Source organism: Glandiceps talaboti, chromosome 8, assembly GCF_964340395.1.
Source record: "Glandiceps talaboti chromosome 8, keGlaTala1.1, whole genome shotgun sequence".
Classification (NCBI taxonomy): Eukaryota; Metazoa; Hemichordata; class Enteropneusta; family Spengelidae; genus Glandiceps; species Glandiceps talaboti.
In genome coordinates this window covers 11565274-11582647 of record NC_135556.1, presented here as the reverse complement: position 1 = coordinate 11582647, position 17374 = coordinate 11565274, and the positions used below count along the sequence as shown (strand labels likewise).

The following is a 17374-nucleotide window of genomic DNA, read 5'->3' as shown; positions in this document are numbered from 1 at the left end:
TTACACGAAAACAGGTAAAAAATGTCATACAACTGCATCATACACCATGACCGTACACTACTTTGCAGATTGCTAAACCACGATCAATCGTCTATACAAAAGTGGTACACTCGATTCGGGTTTGGGGTTAATTCGATCAATATTTGGGAGTCACCTTATGCATACAACCTCTCTGTTGTATAAAAACTAACACTCAAGATTTGACCCCATTGATCATGTGCGACGACGCTTCGGGATCAAAGGTCACAGGTAGTCCTCCTTAGGACTATCTGTAGGTGGTAGATTTAGATCTAACGCATGAATCGATCTTGTCAATAATTATGTTTTGTGATTGAAACTTATTTTCCAATCCTGTATAAAACATACGATGGTGATGATGATGATTCGGTACGACGCTGAAAATATTGATATTTGTCCGCTTTTTCTGAGTGTCATCTGCATTGACAATGTCAGTGAATTTTACATGTGTACATATATACATACATACATACATACATACATACATACATACATACACACACGCACACGCATGCATACATACATACATACATACATACATACATACATACATACATACATACCGTACATACACACATACATATACACACACGCACACGCATGCATGCATGCATACATTACATACATACATACATACATACATACATACATACATGCGCGCGCGCACGCACACAGACAGACAGGCAGACAGACAGACAGACAGACAGACAGACACATACATACATACATACATACATACATACATACATACATACATACATACATACATACATACATACATACATACATACATACATACATACATACATACATACATACATACATACATACATACATACATACATACATACATACATACATACATACATACATACATACATTTGAAGTTGTCCAACCGGGTAACTGGATCAAACAGTAAAAGGAAACCTATTGTGTGTAGAATCTGATTTTCTAAATTCGAAAGTACATGAAGTAGAAATCAGCTTTCACAAAGGTACTATAGGCATACAAGTATTAACTGATATCGCTTAAATTCACATTCTGAAAGAAAAGCGCCGAGTAAATTCGCTAGGATGAAAGGTATAACAAGAATTGACTATAGAATATTAACACGTTTATTGTATAATTTCTGACCTTCATCAAAAATCATCACTTTCGATTCTTCACAGTCATTACATATGCATTTGACGTTTTCTATAGATAATGATGTCGTCACATAAACCGACAAAACCTTCGGAACTTTTGGATTCATTGACTTTCAATAACACAGATTAAAATGTCAAAGGAAAGCTATGCCTCTGTGATCTTGCGACGGGTTGCTGTGTTGTTGAACTACCGGGATATAGAAAATATCTCGATCGATATTAATTGGAAAGTCGTTTACCGCATTGCACAAGGTCAGAATAAAACATAGTAATCAATGTGATAATAACATGCATATTTTTTTCTTATAAAATGAAACCTTTTGTCGGCTCCATCATCACGACATGAGCGGAAGTCGTCTCCGGTTTAAAACCTCCATATTCATTTTAATTCAATTTTTTATGTATAAACCTTTTAATTCGCAAAAATGAAAATGCCTCTTTGAAATCAGTCATGTCATATCTGGTAACTAACTACAACTTTTTGAGAGTATTAATGTTTTCTCTTCTAATTTGACAGTGAAGTAAGAATTTCCTTTTATATTGTATGTTGGGCGCGAAAAGTAAAAGACTGCAGATTTTGCAGGCACTTTGCTAATAACTTAAAACGCCGAAGGAATACCATACGAAAATGCAACGAAATGATAGCATGTAAAATCAACCTCCATTGATTGAAAATAAATATTGAAATGTACCTTACATAATGGAATATTACAGATTTTGTTGAAATTCGATTGTGTAGACATACAGTAATATACAGAAAGGTCCCTTTGATGTACCTATAAACTCTAAATATTTTTATTTTTGAAAGCAAATTTGACACCTGGGGTGTATTGTACCGCGACGCGTTTATTAAAGACATTGGTCATTTCGGAGACAGTCACGTGAATCCGATATCCAATAAACTCCGTCAATCACTTGTTCGTATATTCTGTAACAATATGTCACGTTTAAATCGAGTATTGATAGCAATTTAATATTTGTTTGTTTTTGGATGTCACAATATAACCCTAAATATAGATCTCTTTTTATTTCTTCTTACTTCTGTCTTTCAGTTTCGTTTATGCCAACAATGGTGTTAGTGCACTGTTTCGAGTCGCACAAAACGACGACAAGATGGCGACCCAATCAATAATCAATGGCAGTATTAGAACATAATCGAATGCCGTAGTTCAGTCACCCAGTGTACAAGAGATTGCATCATTGTTACCATTACTATATAGTAGTTTTGATTCTCTCTGTGTTTCAAACACGATGGTCTTATTTCGCTATGGATTACACTTTAACTACATTTCTTTCCTCTCTCGTCCTTCCGTCTGTCTGTCTGTCTGTCTGTCTGTCTGCCTACCTGTCTGTCTGCCTGCCTGTCTGTCTAGCTGCCTACCTACCTGTCTGTCTGTCTGCATATCTGTCTGTCTGTCTGTCTGTCTGTCTGTCTGCCTACCTGTCTGTCTGCCTGTCTGTCTACCTGCCTGCCTACCTACCTGTCTGTCTGTCTGTCTGTCTGTCTGTCTGTCTGTCTGCATATCTGTCTGTCTGTTTGTCTGTCTGTCTGTCTGTCTGCCCGCCTGTCTGCATATCTGTCTGCCTGTCTGTCTGTCTGTTTGTCTATCTGTCTGTCTGTCTGTCTGTCTGTCTGTCTGTCTGTCTGTCTGTCTTTATCTTAGTTTCTCGCTATTGTTATTCACCAATTTACACTCACATGTTTACTATTTCAACAATGATAGCAAGAAATAGCTGACACATCCTTTCATTTCTACTCCCACTCTCTTCCTTCCATCTAGTTTCTTACTCTATCGATCGATGATCAGGTCAGCTGACAACTGAAACACCTATGCATCCACTCACTCACTCACTCACTCACTCACTCACTCACTCACTCACTCACTCCTACCCCCCCCCCCCCGCCCACGCACCCACCCACCTACGGACCCACTGACCAACTGAAGACACACACGGTACATTGACAATGTGCCAAGCCAATTACCCTGTATCATCTTGACAGCGCTTAACTTCAAAGACAAACTACAGAGAGCCCTGAAGGTGTCTGATACCGTCTAAAGTGTGATAACAGAAGTGTGAAATAAAGGTAGATTGGCGCCACCTTGACGGACGACAGCTTTTATTTTTCGAGCATATTTAGTTCATTTCCGATGTGTTTTTTGCAATATTCATAGCACAGTTTTTTTCTGGAATCTTCATAGAATACGGCCATCAGCTCTAATTATAAACGACAACGATTTCATTACCACATTGCGTAGTCCTTACATTGCGTCGTCCCCTTTCCTTAATCCCGTTATTAATAACTTAGCATGCACAAATCTTGAAACGAATATGTACATACATGTACATACATACATACATACATACATACATACATACATACATACATACATACATACATACATACATACATACATACATACATACATACATACATACATACATACATACATACATACATACATACATACATACATACATACATACATACATACATACATACATACACACACACACACACACACACACACACACACACACACACACACACATACATACATACATACATACATACATACATACATACATACATACATACATACATACATACATACATACATACATACATACATACATACATACATACATACATACACACACATACATACATACATACTCACACATACATACATACATACATACATACATACATACATACATACATACATACATACATACATACATACATACATACATACATACATACATACATACATACATACATACATACACACACACACATACATACATACATACATACATACATACATACATACACACATACATACATACATACACACACATACATACATACATACTCACACATACATACATACATACATACATACATACATACATACATACATACATACGTTACGCGAATATACAATTGACTGCTGAGTATGCTAACGACGACTACGTTCTGCCGCAGATGTCTGAAAATTTTGCTCACGAGTATGATATACTACAACGTCAGTATCCATAGGTGTCCATGGACTTGGGATAGATAGACATAGTGCCGACAGCGAAAGTGATCAACACCATATGCAATGAATTCCAAATACATATACTATCGCTGTCATGTTCAATTTGACATTGCATTCTTCGAATTTCGAGACAACTAAGACGTTCCCAGATTTGTCCACTATGCATGTACACAATAACCATGTATATATTACATTTATGCTGCATACTTGGATCCAATAAATACTATCTCCCAACACAGAGAATACGTTTATCCGCGCAGAGTTTGTTTGCTCTATGAAATTTATGACAGCACATCCTAAAAACATGTTATATAATAATTTTTCAGATTTTCTTAAAAGTTGATCTTCCTTAATTGGTCTATTTTATCGTTGATGACACGGATCGATATATGTACTATAATACTGCACTTGAAACCTATCCGACCACGCCCCCCTCTAATAACATGCAAACCAGTTTACTTCCGAGGCTTCGATATCAATCAGATTCATTCAAGCAAAAATTCAGTTAACGCATTTTGAAACAACACAACTGTAACACGTGTTGTCAAGGCATTGATGCCGGAAAAGGATATAACCACTTAAATTATTTTCTTTTAGCAGTCGCGTGTCTAACCATGGCGTAGTGCAATTCTACCCTTTTACGATAACATCCTACCTAGGTGCCAGCTAGCTGAGATTATAAAAAATATATAGTCTATTTTTCTCAGATAACGCATTGGCGAATGTTATCAGCGCCATTTGAATTTGAATACTGTTGAAAAGACCAGAGTTGAAATTTTCGTATCTGTGTATGTGTTACAATTTATATTTTGATATGATTTCTGTTATCACACTATGGTCACAGACTGACACGTTTTCGTTTTAAATTTCTTTACAAAGTTATATCAACAGCATTTGTAGAAGCCACTTGCAAATAAAATAAGTAAAATACTTAATGTGTGGATTCTATCTGATTAAGAAATAACGCTATTCTTCTGCCATGCCTATACTTAAAGTCAAGAGGTGAAATTTGATTTTTATTAACGTCAACAAAAATTCCATGGATGCATACTCCGTCGCGGGAATCTCCTAATTTCATCAAATCAAAATACCTTTCTTACAATAGAGAACAAACGAACAATGCCAATACTAAAATGTCTGTAAAGAAACATCCTCTATGCTCTAAGACTTCCCTAAGCTTCGTAAAAGAATTATGAGATCTCCAGTGGGTCAGTACAATTTAACAGGGGAAACGAGAAATGAATATAGAGAACCACACTTGGGTGATTTGGAGGGCTCCCTCGGGTGGATTAAGTCGTAACCGGAGCTGAAAATGTATGTATAGTACATTAAGGCGCACAATTTGCTGCATAACTGCCGACCTGCACTCGGGGGATCTGCCGTACACAATATTTCAACCGTAATTGCGAATCGACGAGTTTGCACGCTCATTAAATATACATTGTGAGACAATAAAAGATCTTGGATTTATTTGATGTTGGTAATATTAGAATGTTGGCAATCTCACCTTTTGAATCGAGTGATAAAGTCGGTATTACCTGACTTCAGACTTACATTGCGTTGTACATGTTAATGACAGAACGTCAGGCGGCTAGTTTATGACTTGAACACATTATTACGTGTGTTGATATTACACAGGGTAGTACTTTACCTGACCCGCCAATGTTTCTATGTAACACTTCTCGGGTTTGTAATTGAATTAAATATACAACCATACGGTGAACGAAATCGACTTTACTTCTCTGATTGTTTTACTGAGCTAACTGAGACACTGAATTCAATGCAAGGACGTTTTTGTGTCACTATCCATATACTAGAAATTTCTGACTATACAATTATTTTTCATTGCAATGACTCTTGTATAACAATGTTAAACATGTTAGTATACTAAAATTTACCCATGAATGCTCCTTTTTAAGATACAGATATATTATACGGATAGCTTTGTTATAGTTGCTATACATAGTATTTAAGCTTTTTTTCCTTGCTCAAAGATTTTTGAAACAGAACGAACACCATCAACACTAATAACAATATTTACAACACAAACAAAGTTAAAATGACAATACAATATATCCTATCATCATCGCCACTATCATTTTGTTTTTTTCCGTTCATACCATCATCATCATCATCATCATCATCATCATCATCATCATCATCATCATCATCATCATCATCAACAACAACAACAACAACAACAACAACAACAACACCACCACCAACAACATCAACAACAACAACAACAACAACAACAACAACAACAACAACAACAACACTTCCCTCCTAAAATATTCTATTATGCTATTGCCGCTGTTTTTGCAATTATTAGGAATTGAGTAATTTCAACAGACGTTTTGGTCATCTCAGGCTCATACCATTGATAAAACTGTAACACGCACGTTTATTTGTTTAGTATCCCAACTCAGAAACTTTATATAAACCCACCTTTCATTTCAGCCTTGTCAAAGACATTACAAAGGCGTCTTTTTTTCTTGTAACATGTTATAAGGTCCGAAACCGTTTTCGGTACAAAAGCTCTCCCAAATTTGAACGTCTTTGTTTCTTTTATCCCGCTCACAACAGAATGACACGAGGTGGACGGTTTGAGGTATTTATTACAGATGTAATGGCATTTGGTACTAAAACGATACATGTTAAACTGTGCAATGAGAGAACCAAGGTCGACCAGAAGTCCACCATTTATATGCAAAACTACCGAACCTCTCTACTTTTACAAAAAAAAGGAGAGACTCGTTTGACATAATCAGTTCTCCTAAAACATCCATAGTACTGCCCTTCTGTCGAAGATTTAACAACTACAGCCCAAGGACAACGGTTATTCGACAAGCAGGCAGTCGCGATCACGTAAAAGGGTTCACTGCGGTGGTGTTTATGCACTGTGGTCACAAGTAGTTTGTTCTGGCACAGTGCTTCCATTGTACGGTCCATCAAAACATTTGTCAAAAAAATATTCTGGCCATTACGGGTGCTGATTAAGAATGGTTACGAAGCAATTTAGTTAGACAGATAAAAAAAACATCTCAGTGTATTTTGGTTGAGTAAATATCTTGCTTAATTATTCAAGTCAGAAATGAGATATAATGATAGTATATTTCGAAGACGTGGTTTGCAAAAACCCAGATGGTGGGGTCTGAAGTAGTGGTATTCAACTCCGGACTGTACTTACCGTACATGTCTTTTGGCATGTCAAAGCGTTAGGTTTGTTTACCTATCAATCCGATGCCATTCATAGCTCGTAAAGGGCTTTATAACGAATACATTGACAGAAAATGGCCAACACAATTACCTTACAAGAGAAGAACAAACTTCGAAAATCCAGAGATTGACGCTGAAGGTATAATAGTGTGAATTTGTATACGCACACACACACACTATTAACATGACAGAATCTCGAGATTCCGTAAACCCCATGTCAATGTCCTAAACCCAATGTCGACGAATTCCGAATATTTATCAAGAATGTCACTCTCTTGTTGTTAATGACTCTTAAGAAGAATAAATAATACTTATAACTTACCGTGCGTATTAATAGTCTATGGTGGGCATACCAAGTCTGCACACTCACAAGGCTTACCTTTGCAAAGATCAGTCGTGTCTCGCGACAAGCCAAATCTGCGCAAGCGCAGATGCATACCGGAGAAACCTGTATATTGGCCAGGGTGTGTTAACTAGTTGTTCTATTTATCGTAAGCTTTAACGAAGTCCTGTAAGCATCACAACTAACAATTCCTCCTCAAGATGTGACACGTTTTTAAGAATCAAACAGGTCCTTATTATCACCGACATAAATCATGTGACCAGAGAAACTAAATTTAGACCAAGAATAACTTACTTATTCTCGTATTCATTCTGCCATTACCGTACACACTTGCATACTACCCCATTCTGTTTTACTGTATTCAATATTGAAACCTATATATTTGATTTATAATGTTGTAAAAATGGATCAAGCTTTCAGAAAAGAAATAAGGCAACCGTTACAACTGAATAACTGCATAAGATTACAAAAGTAACACATGCATACAAATGTCAAAAGAATATAGCAAGTCTAGTACAGAACCCTAACATACATACATACATACATACATACATACATACATACATACATACATACATACATACATACATACATACATACGCATACACAAACATACATACATACATACATACAGACAGACATACATACATACATACATACATACATACATACATACATACATACATACACATGCATGCATGCATGCATACATACATACATACATACATACATACATACATACATACATACATACATACAGACAGACAGACAGACAGACAGACAGACAGACAGACAGACAGACCTGCAGACATAAGTCATGCAAACACACACACTGCGTAATTTGCATGTGTGTGTGTCATTGACACAAACACAACTCGTTTTATATAGCAAATATAACAGTAAGTCATCGCTAGACATGTAAGAGTGTGTCTAATACTATAATACTGTAAACACCCACGTTATTATTTTCTCCTCGCGTTGTGGCTCGTCACTGTCGGAGTCTCTTTGATGTCATATAAAGTTGAAAGGTCATCTGACAATATTAACTATTGAAATGCATGTGAAGTATTTTCATAAAAGTCATAACGCTCCCTGAATCGAAAACAACATCCAACTGATATGTATCAAGATATCTTGGCTTGAATAAGGTATGCATAGGTTATGAATGATATGTATGACTGACAACAACACGTGACATTTTCTGGTGCCCTCTCGATATTTTGCGATGACCCAATGCTGGGGTCACGGGTCTAGCGAAACACCTCGGTGTGTGTCGGAAAGAATACTCCCCTTTGAGACGTCTTTCGTACGAATTATGGAAATTTTAGAAGATAGTGAAGTTGCCGACACTCAGAGTTGCCAATATGATAATGGTATCTAGAATGTTATTCAATAATGTTGTGTTGCGTTTAAAAGCATGGAATAACCTCATGGGTTTTAGTTACAAGTATTTACTTCTGATCACTTTACAGTGAAAAAAAAACCGCGGGTCACTATTTTATATCAGTATCCATTTAACGATTATGTGTTCCTGCGTTTTCAGTTCCCCTGATACGGGAAATTTGTCTACTAACAGTGCTTTTAATTTCACAAAGTCCCTTAACCTGATGATTACGGTGGGTATTAATGAGAGCCACAAGTGTCGGTTTATGGATGACGACTAGGCGCTGAAGCAAGAGAATTCGAATTACTCTGACCTGTAGCAAAAATGAAAGAAGGGTGTTTCTGATTTCTTGCTTATCGGGAACACTGCTCTAATTTTAGAAATACGAAACGTCGTGTATCGCAGTCCAGTTTCATGTCCTATGGAGGCAACCTCGTTTCGAATGACCATTTCAATTCTATAAAGAAAATTATTATACAAATAACGGAGGGGGGGTACCAACGATGACTACTTCTTTATAATACTCAGTAGCCTTTCCGCGTTCTTAGATATGTAACGATATACTATCAGCAAACATTCAGGGACAACCAAGCATTGCACCATTGATTGCATTCACCGGTGTTACCCCAGCTGCAAATCCATTATAGAGCAGCCTCAGTTAACGTTACATGTTGAAAACAAAAGGAACTATTTTGTGATACACTACGGTGTGTGGCTCTGTATTAAACCAAGGAGGCTTATAGCCCTACTTCATCGCCCTGGTTAATTGAAAAGTCGGTTATGAATGAACGCACGACTTACATAAACCTGTTTGAGCTTTTTGCAACTCCTCACTAGTCGGAGGAAAAAGGATGGATCAAATTTCCACGGCCTACGTGGTCGAAAAATGTACATGTAATGCTCAGGTTTTGTATTTTCCACATACGGGATCAAATAGCAGAAACGACAAGTTACTTTTTTGAAAAACACACATGAGCGCTAAATAGGATTGTGCAACGTGCGTTACAAATATACGACATGATGATGATGATGATGATGATGATGATGATGATTTATCCATATAGCATACAATCTAGATCACAAATAAGAAAGTCGTGTGGTATATCTTCTGGCCCTATTTTTGGAATCTCGTTCAGTCAATCTTAATTTCACGGATAGGTATATTACAGTCTGCAGATTTTGGAAGTCGCCTCTAGAGGGTGCTATTACTCACTTTGCCCGGGTTTCAATGACCTTCGTTTATTCAGTTATTAGGAAGTCTGCCACCCCTATCGGCCCCATGTCTACCACAATACCTGATACATGATACCGTTGTCTTTAAATGGTTGTGCTTCAGATTGAAATACATGATTAAGTCAATCCCTTTCTAAGTAGTTCAGTGTACTTGATGAGACATTTGGGGATTAAGGAAGGCCTGCAGGTTGAAATTCCACAACGGTGAGTGGATGTTTGAAATTCAAACTTTAACTGAAATGTCAGCAAGAGAAATTGAAAATAGCCCTGTCACTAGTGATCAGTCAGTCAGTCAGTCAGTCAGTCAGTCAGTCAGTCCCCGAACGGACAAGCAACTTTACATTTATGAACAACCAACAAGCTAGCAACCAACTTATAATAAGCAACAAACTAACAAACAAACGAAGAGGTGACCAGTAAAACAACCGTCATGCATCTCAAAAGTTACACTGTATTGAAAATATTATTGCGACTTGAATTGAAGTCTAGATATTGCGACAAAGTCAATTGTAGTTGAACACAGAAATATCACAAGATCAAATCAAGTTATGCCCCCCCCCCCCCCACGATGACACCACCTAACATTTGACTCATATATTTTGCCAACTTTAGTAACAAGGAAGTCCCTATCTGTGGTTTGACACCAAACAAGATGGTCTGATGTTTCACCTCATTTCGGTAAACATGCAAGTAACTGACTGGCTGATGACGAACTGACCGGCCGAATGACTAACTAACTGACCAACAGAGTGACTGACTGACTGGCCAACCGTCGAGCCAACCGAAACATGTCCACACGTACACTGTCTGGCGAATTACAGGCGGACATTGTGAGGATAAAAACAGTAGCTACTTAAAAAAACACCAAGCATTAAATCAAGTGGTCATAGATATATGGTGACCATTTCGATTCTAACTTTTCGGAAAATGGAGTATCTATTATACTGCCTCCAGGAACTGGTCTTTGTCGAAAGAAAGTGTATTGTGTGCCTTAATGAAATTTACTTATAAGCCTTAAGAAATTGGTATTAGTTACTGAAATTGTGCTGTACATGGGAAGCAAATGGGATGCCTTTCAGCTCTGTGTGGCGTGTGCTTCCACATGGATAAACTTTAGAGAAAGGAGGTTCCAAGGACACGTATTGCTTTTATTGCAAATTGACTTGCAAGTTCACCTTATCACCGGAGATGTCCTTCTAGTGATATTAGATTGAACTTTTATTCAGTGTTGGCTTCAATTTACCATAGTACAGGTCACTGGTAGGGCAGATCGCACCATAAACATTAATACTTAGTAACTGTACTAAGTACCTTAGCCTGGGGGATTGTAGGTGATTTAGGTATACAGTACAGGCTTTCTGAGGGGGAAAAGCTATCCAGAATATACCAGAGAAATGATCAAATCCAAAGAATATTTCATTTCTGCATTTTCCCATTCTTAGTATGGTCAAGCTTGGCATGTGCCACCATGCGTGAAAAATCAAAGAACCAGCAATATATCTTTTCCGTCTAGCTGTCAAACGAACGGTAAATCTCTTTTAGGGGTATCTTGTCACATGCTATTTGTCAAGGAAAGGGCATATTATTCGAATGACCCATGGTCCGCTCGAAAGGCAACATTTTTTTTGTGGGGGAACGTGGGAAGTATTCTAATCATCATGGTTCGTTACACCGGTGGTAAGTTAACCACCGTGATCGAGGTAAGGGGTGTGGCCATCTTTTGAAAGTAATCATACTTTACTATAGTATTTACATTTTATGATTCTTGTTTAACAGACGACAACGGCTATGTACAATGACAATTGTTGGAAGAACCCAGTGTGAAGAAAAAAAAGATGAAAAAGGGGACACTTGTTTAAAGTAACCAAGAATCGTGTTAAGCATTGTGTTGACATCAAACATAGGCTTTCAATCGCTACATGGCCTTAATATCTTACCGGTTGTAAGTAATAAGACATTTTGACCAAAGGCTATCGCATCCTGTGCTTTCCATGCCTTTTACAATCATGCTATTCAAAGAGCGATAATGACACCTCGGGTAGGCGTCTTTGTTGTGAGTCAGAATGGTCCGCTTAGCCATATACTCGGTGCAAACTGTTTACCACACCGGGTGTACGCTGCACGTTGTCCACTTTCAGAAGGACTCCGTGTTTTAATAGTCTGTAACAACAATTTCTTACCACGGACTTTACGTGTAATTGCCAAAAAGACCCAACCAGTGTCTCACGAGGAGTCAGAACTCGATCTAGCTTACTCAAAATGTTTTGTTATTGTGCAAATTCAGTAGATCATTTCTATGAAGTTGCTCAGACGACTGAGAGACACGAAAATTGATTTCTCACACCTTCAGCCACATAGTGATATTACAAGCAATGCACTGTATTATACAAGAACTACAATATGTAATTAAAATAGGTCTAAAACAAAAAAGTCGAGCGCCATGTAAGCTAATTCTACCCACTCTCCCCTCATACATATACCACTTTCACTGACCCCATCCTGGGAACGACTAATCCCCCACAGTAAATGACTAGACACAGCTTACCGTTCAACACAGACCAATCCCGTCTCCCCTGTCACCTCCTCGCAATCCCTCAACGGTGTCGACAGAAGTGTAAAACTTGCCTATGTGAATCGAAGATAGCAGAAATCGGCTCAATGTCGAAGGTACACAGGAAAGTACACACCTTGATGGCTGCCCCTATTCATAGCTGTACCACATTGAAGACAATAAAAGTAGTCTCAACAAAGAGACGGACGTTCATAGACTTTTACAAACGCTTTCTACTCGGCTCTTTTGTTGCAAAGAGGTTACCCAGCTCTAGGAGAGGTCACACTTTATAAAAGCCTATTCATCGGATTCAGCAATCGATGGAGTTTCTATAAATATTCACTAGGGGTCCACATTGTATGTGTGGTCGCACCAAGTCTGTTCACCAGTACTGAACAGTTGTCCCCCAAATATGCACGAGCACCCTCTATGGCGTGTTAAACGTGACAGTACATGTAGTCGTGGTGGGAACATGTACCTATAAAAGTATACAGTAATCATCACTACATCACCATCGGACGACTGTAAGGTTTCCCAATGCAGTCTGACTTCAGTTTTCTGTCGATTTTGGAAGTTCGGGACATTTTCTGTTTTATGCTCACAACACCAGGATGCTATGTTCTGAATTAACTGAAGTGGAACTCCTAGCCTGTGTTTAGTATCAGTGTTACTGTAGAGGTAAAACAAATCTCGAGTGCATGCTAAGATGATCGTTTCAAAGAATCGTTCTATCAAATAAAAAGTTGAGTACATTTAGACTGTCTGCTATAGATGTCAATTCTCTCGACATAAAAATGACACAATAGTACTATAAGTTAACTGAATTGCTCAATGATCTGCTATTTTTCATGCTGGCGGCTCCCAATTGTTAAGTCAATTATCACATCCTCGCATATACCCCTATACATTTGTGTGAAGGCATTGTCCAGCAGGTCATGTACCAAGTGGAGTTGTCATGGGGGTTCAAATACAATCCATTGTGTCACTGATTGTACAAGAATTGTAATGTCCTTTCGGGAAATTGTACAGACACGATTCATTAATAATTCTTGAAGGTTATTAAATCATTGTATGGTAAGCGCGTAAGTTGGGACATTTTTTTGCGATTGCTTTTTGTGTGTGTGTCAACACACAAATATACAGAAAAAAGAAATCTCTAACCTCATGGTTTCTTCTTCTCCTTCTTCTTACCCTCTCCCCCTCTCTATATGTTTGTCTCTGTCTCTGTCTCTGTCTTTCTGTCTGTATCTGTCTTTGTCTCTCTTTGTCTTTCGCTCTGCCTCTGCCTGTCTGTCTGTCTGTCTGTCTGTCTGTCTGTCTGTCTGTCTGTCTGTCTGTCTGTCTGTCTGTTTATGTATGTATGTATGTATGTATGTATGTATGTATGTATGTATGTATGTATGTATGTGTGTATGTCTCTGTCTGTCTGTCTGTCTGTCTGTCTATGTATGTATGTATGTATGTATGTATGTATGTATGTATGTATGTATGTATGTATGTATGTATGTATGTATGTATGTATGTATGTATGTATGTATGTATGTATGTCTCTGTCTGTCTGTCTGTCTGTCTGTCTGTCTGTCTGTCTGTCTGTCTGTCTGTCTCTGTTACTCTCTCTCTCTCTCGCTCTCTCTCTCTCTCTCTCCCTCGCTCTCTCTCTCTCTCTCTCTCGCTCTCTCCGGATAGAGAACAAATATATCGTACTCGAAGATTCAGCGAGTAGAAAGCTTAAACTTTAATATCATCGACTTTTTCACACGCTAAGCACATTTCGTTAATTATAGTAATTAGTGTTCCAATTGTTATTACCCCCATCCTTTAATTACCACCGTAGTACGTCGTTATAATTAACAAGTTCACTCCAATTATCAACTTACTAACTCTACGTCGATATGTATTCACAAAGCACAGGGAACAGCACCTTGTCATGGTCAGTAGGAAATTCTATGTTCGTGAAAAGTCCACTTAAAAAAACGAAAGAATCGTCAACTGCATGAAACCCAACCACTTGGTGGCACTAGCCTCTGGTGTTTTGAATCCGAAGGGTCAACCGCACAATCAAAACATGGTTGCGACGAGGAATCTGATCTCAGACAATTGTTTGGTGGTCTGAGATCTGATGAGTGACGTAGACATCAATGCATACAAAGGGGATCGCCAAATAAAAATAAAAAAACATAAAAGATAAAATCAAGTCATTATTTTTATCAGCCATCGTTTGCCCAAAATATAGAGAAATAACGAAGCGCCAAATATCTTAGATGCCAAATGTAAGCTTAATCAAGACATGGATATAGACTCTAGCATGTATTCACAATACTGAACAGAAGCTTGCATAACACGTTGGATTCTCCCTCAAAAAAAGTATGGAAGAGAGATACACGGCGATTCACCATGATTTCTACAGATTTAAAAAAGATAGGAGTAGTGTTATATGTGTGAGATATAGCAAAGAGTAAACCTTTTAAATCGGTCATTATTATTAGTTAAAACTGAGCCCGAGCATTGCTGTAAACTGTCCTGCACTAATAATTCGTTATACCTACAATTGCGACTTCAACTCAAAAGTCCATCATTGTATCGGTTACCAAGCCTCGTCGCTGATGGCTCACTTCATCATGCTGAGATGGAGGGGGTTGTTAAGGCGCGAGATGAATACAAGCTCGATGTAGGATGAGAAACTAAATTCTTTTAGTTAGGTCTCAGATCCCCCCGCGTTCCCACCCCTACCTCCTTTTGTAACTAAATTGAACAAAATTGAAAACTGTTTTAAACAGCATAACCAATTTCAAATCAGTAGGTAGTAGTAGTAACTAGTGCTATGAATACAAAGCTGGTATGTAGTGAGGAAGTATAGCTTTCACTGACACTTTAATGTAGCTGTACCATATACATATCTATACTATTTACTACATGCATATTTACTATAGCGAGAAAATTCTTCCATTTCTTAATTTGACAACATATTTTAGAAATACATGTATTTGTATTTAGAGGTACACAACAGATTCCTTAATTCGTTTTTGTAGGATGAGAACTATTAATGGTTCAAACCATAGACAATAGTGAGGGATCCCTCTCTATTGTCTATGTTCAAACCCACTAATATAAAATAATTTAGTTTTTTAATCCTAATATTGAACTATTGATTTCGCCCCTAAACTGAGATTAGAATAGTTTGGGAATTCTTACAAATTAAAGTTCTTGGATTCATTTAGGGGAGGGGCGTGAATTTTTTGAGAGCGCGAATGGGGGGGGGGGGGGTGGCTGCGAATATTTTCTTTTCAGGAACCTAACCCCCCGCTATTCCCCTAGGTGCCTCGTTGTGTTACTTATTTTAAGTATGGTAAGGCCCACTACACCGTTTGTACATTGTTGATGATTCTGTGACGCTCCATCATCGACGTTGTCCTATCATGATTTTTGCTTCAGTGTAGCTTCTATGTCAATGTTTTACGTCAAATGCCCTTTCAACCACTTCGATGTTAGTTTTTGTGTCGGAGGCAGCCATGTTTGAAAAAAACCAGTTGTGTGCATACAGTAGAGTGTACATCATGTACTTAGTTGATGTGATCATGGAGGTCTCCCCTTAAACCTCCATGATCACATGCTTGTGTATTTATTCATAAATTATGGTTCTGAATTGTCCTTTTTGTTTGAAAACATTTAAATCTTGTATTTTGGGCCGATGGCCTTTGAGTACGAAATAAATGTGACATAAACACCTTAAACCTCCATGATGTGATATGCTGCCGAGCCTGAAGACGATTTTCTGCGTTTTTATATGCAGACAAGAAAGCTTTTGAACTGAATTGAATTGAATTGAATTGAAAAAAAATTCTGCTGTTGTATCACCATTTGTTGCTGAATAATGACAGCTTACAATGATTGGGGGCGTGCTAACAGACACTACACAACGCTGAAATAAAACGTTTCAAAGGATGATTGCACAAGATGCCGCGAGTATATTCATGATGTGATTTAGAACGCTGACAGAATTTCTCATTCGGTTTTAAGATCTAGGAATTGTACAAACCTCTTTGACGCAGATATGGCAGTATTTGGTATCAATCCTCTCGATGGGAGTGTAGCACAATGCCACAGGAACACAATTAGCATCATTAATCACACTCTCACGACGCCAAGTATACTATACGGAACTCTTTTTTCGACATTTTGTGATAATAATGGTAGTTCGCTCGCGTATACCCGCGAGTCCCAATTTAATGAAACATTCAGAATACCGAGAAAAATGAGAAGTGTGTTTCAAATAGGTTCTTGGAATTTTTGTTCAAATCGTACATGAGGGAGAAGAGAAATATATACACATGACTTGTATATCGATTACTGTTTATCACTGATATTGAATAAAATCATCACTGCTTTTAGTTGTTACGCCATTCACTTATTTAATGAAGTAAGAATGATTTGAAA

At 37.8% G+C, this 17374-nt stretch overlaps 1 protein-coding gene across 2 annotated transcripts in view; it reads right to left on the bottom strand.

Moving 5' to 3' along the window:
* The window catches only part of LOC144438818 (uncharacterized), a 72249-nt gene extending 59083 nt beyond the window's left edge, over positions 1 to 13166 (bottom strand). Inside the window, exon 1 of one of the 2 annotated variants that reach the window (XM_078127996.1) lies at positions 12935 to 13166. The gene's annotated coding sequence lies outside the window, so the exon portion shown is untranslated. Of the gene's footprint in view, positions 1 to 7751; positions 7826 to 12934 lie in introns of those variants that run through there. The other variant, XM_078127997.1, reaches the window with a different exon arrangement.
* Between the last annotated feature and the right edge of the window lie 4208 nt (positions 13167 to 17374).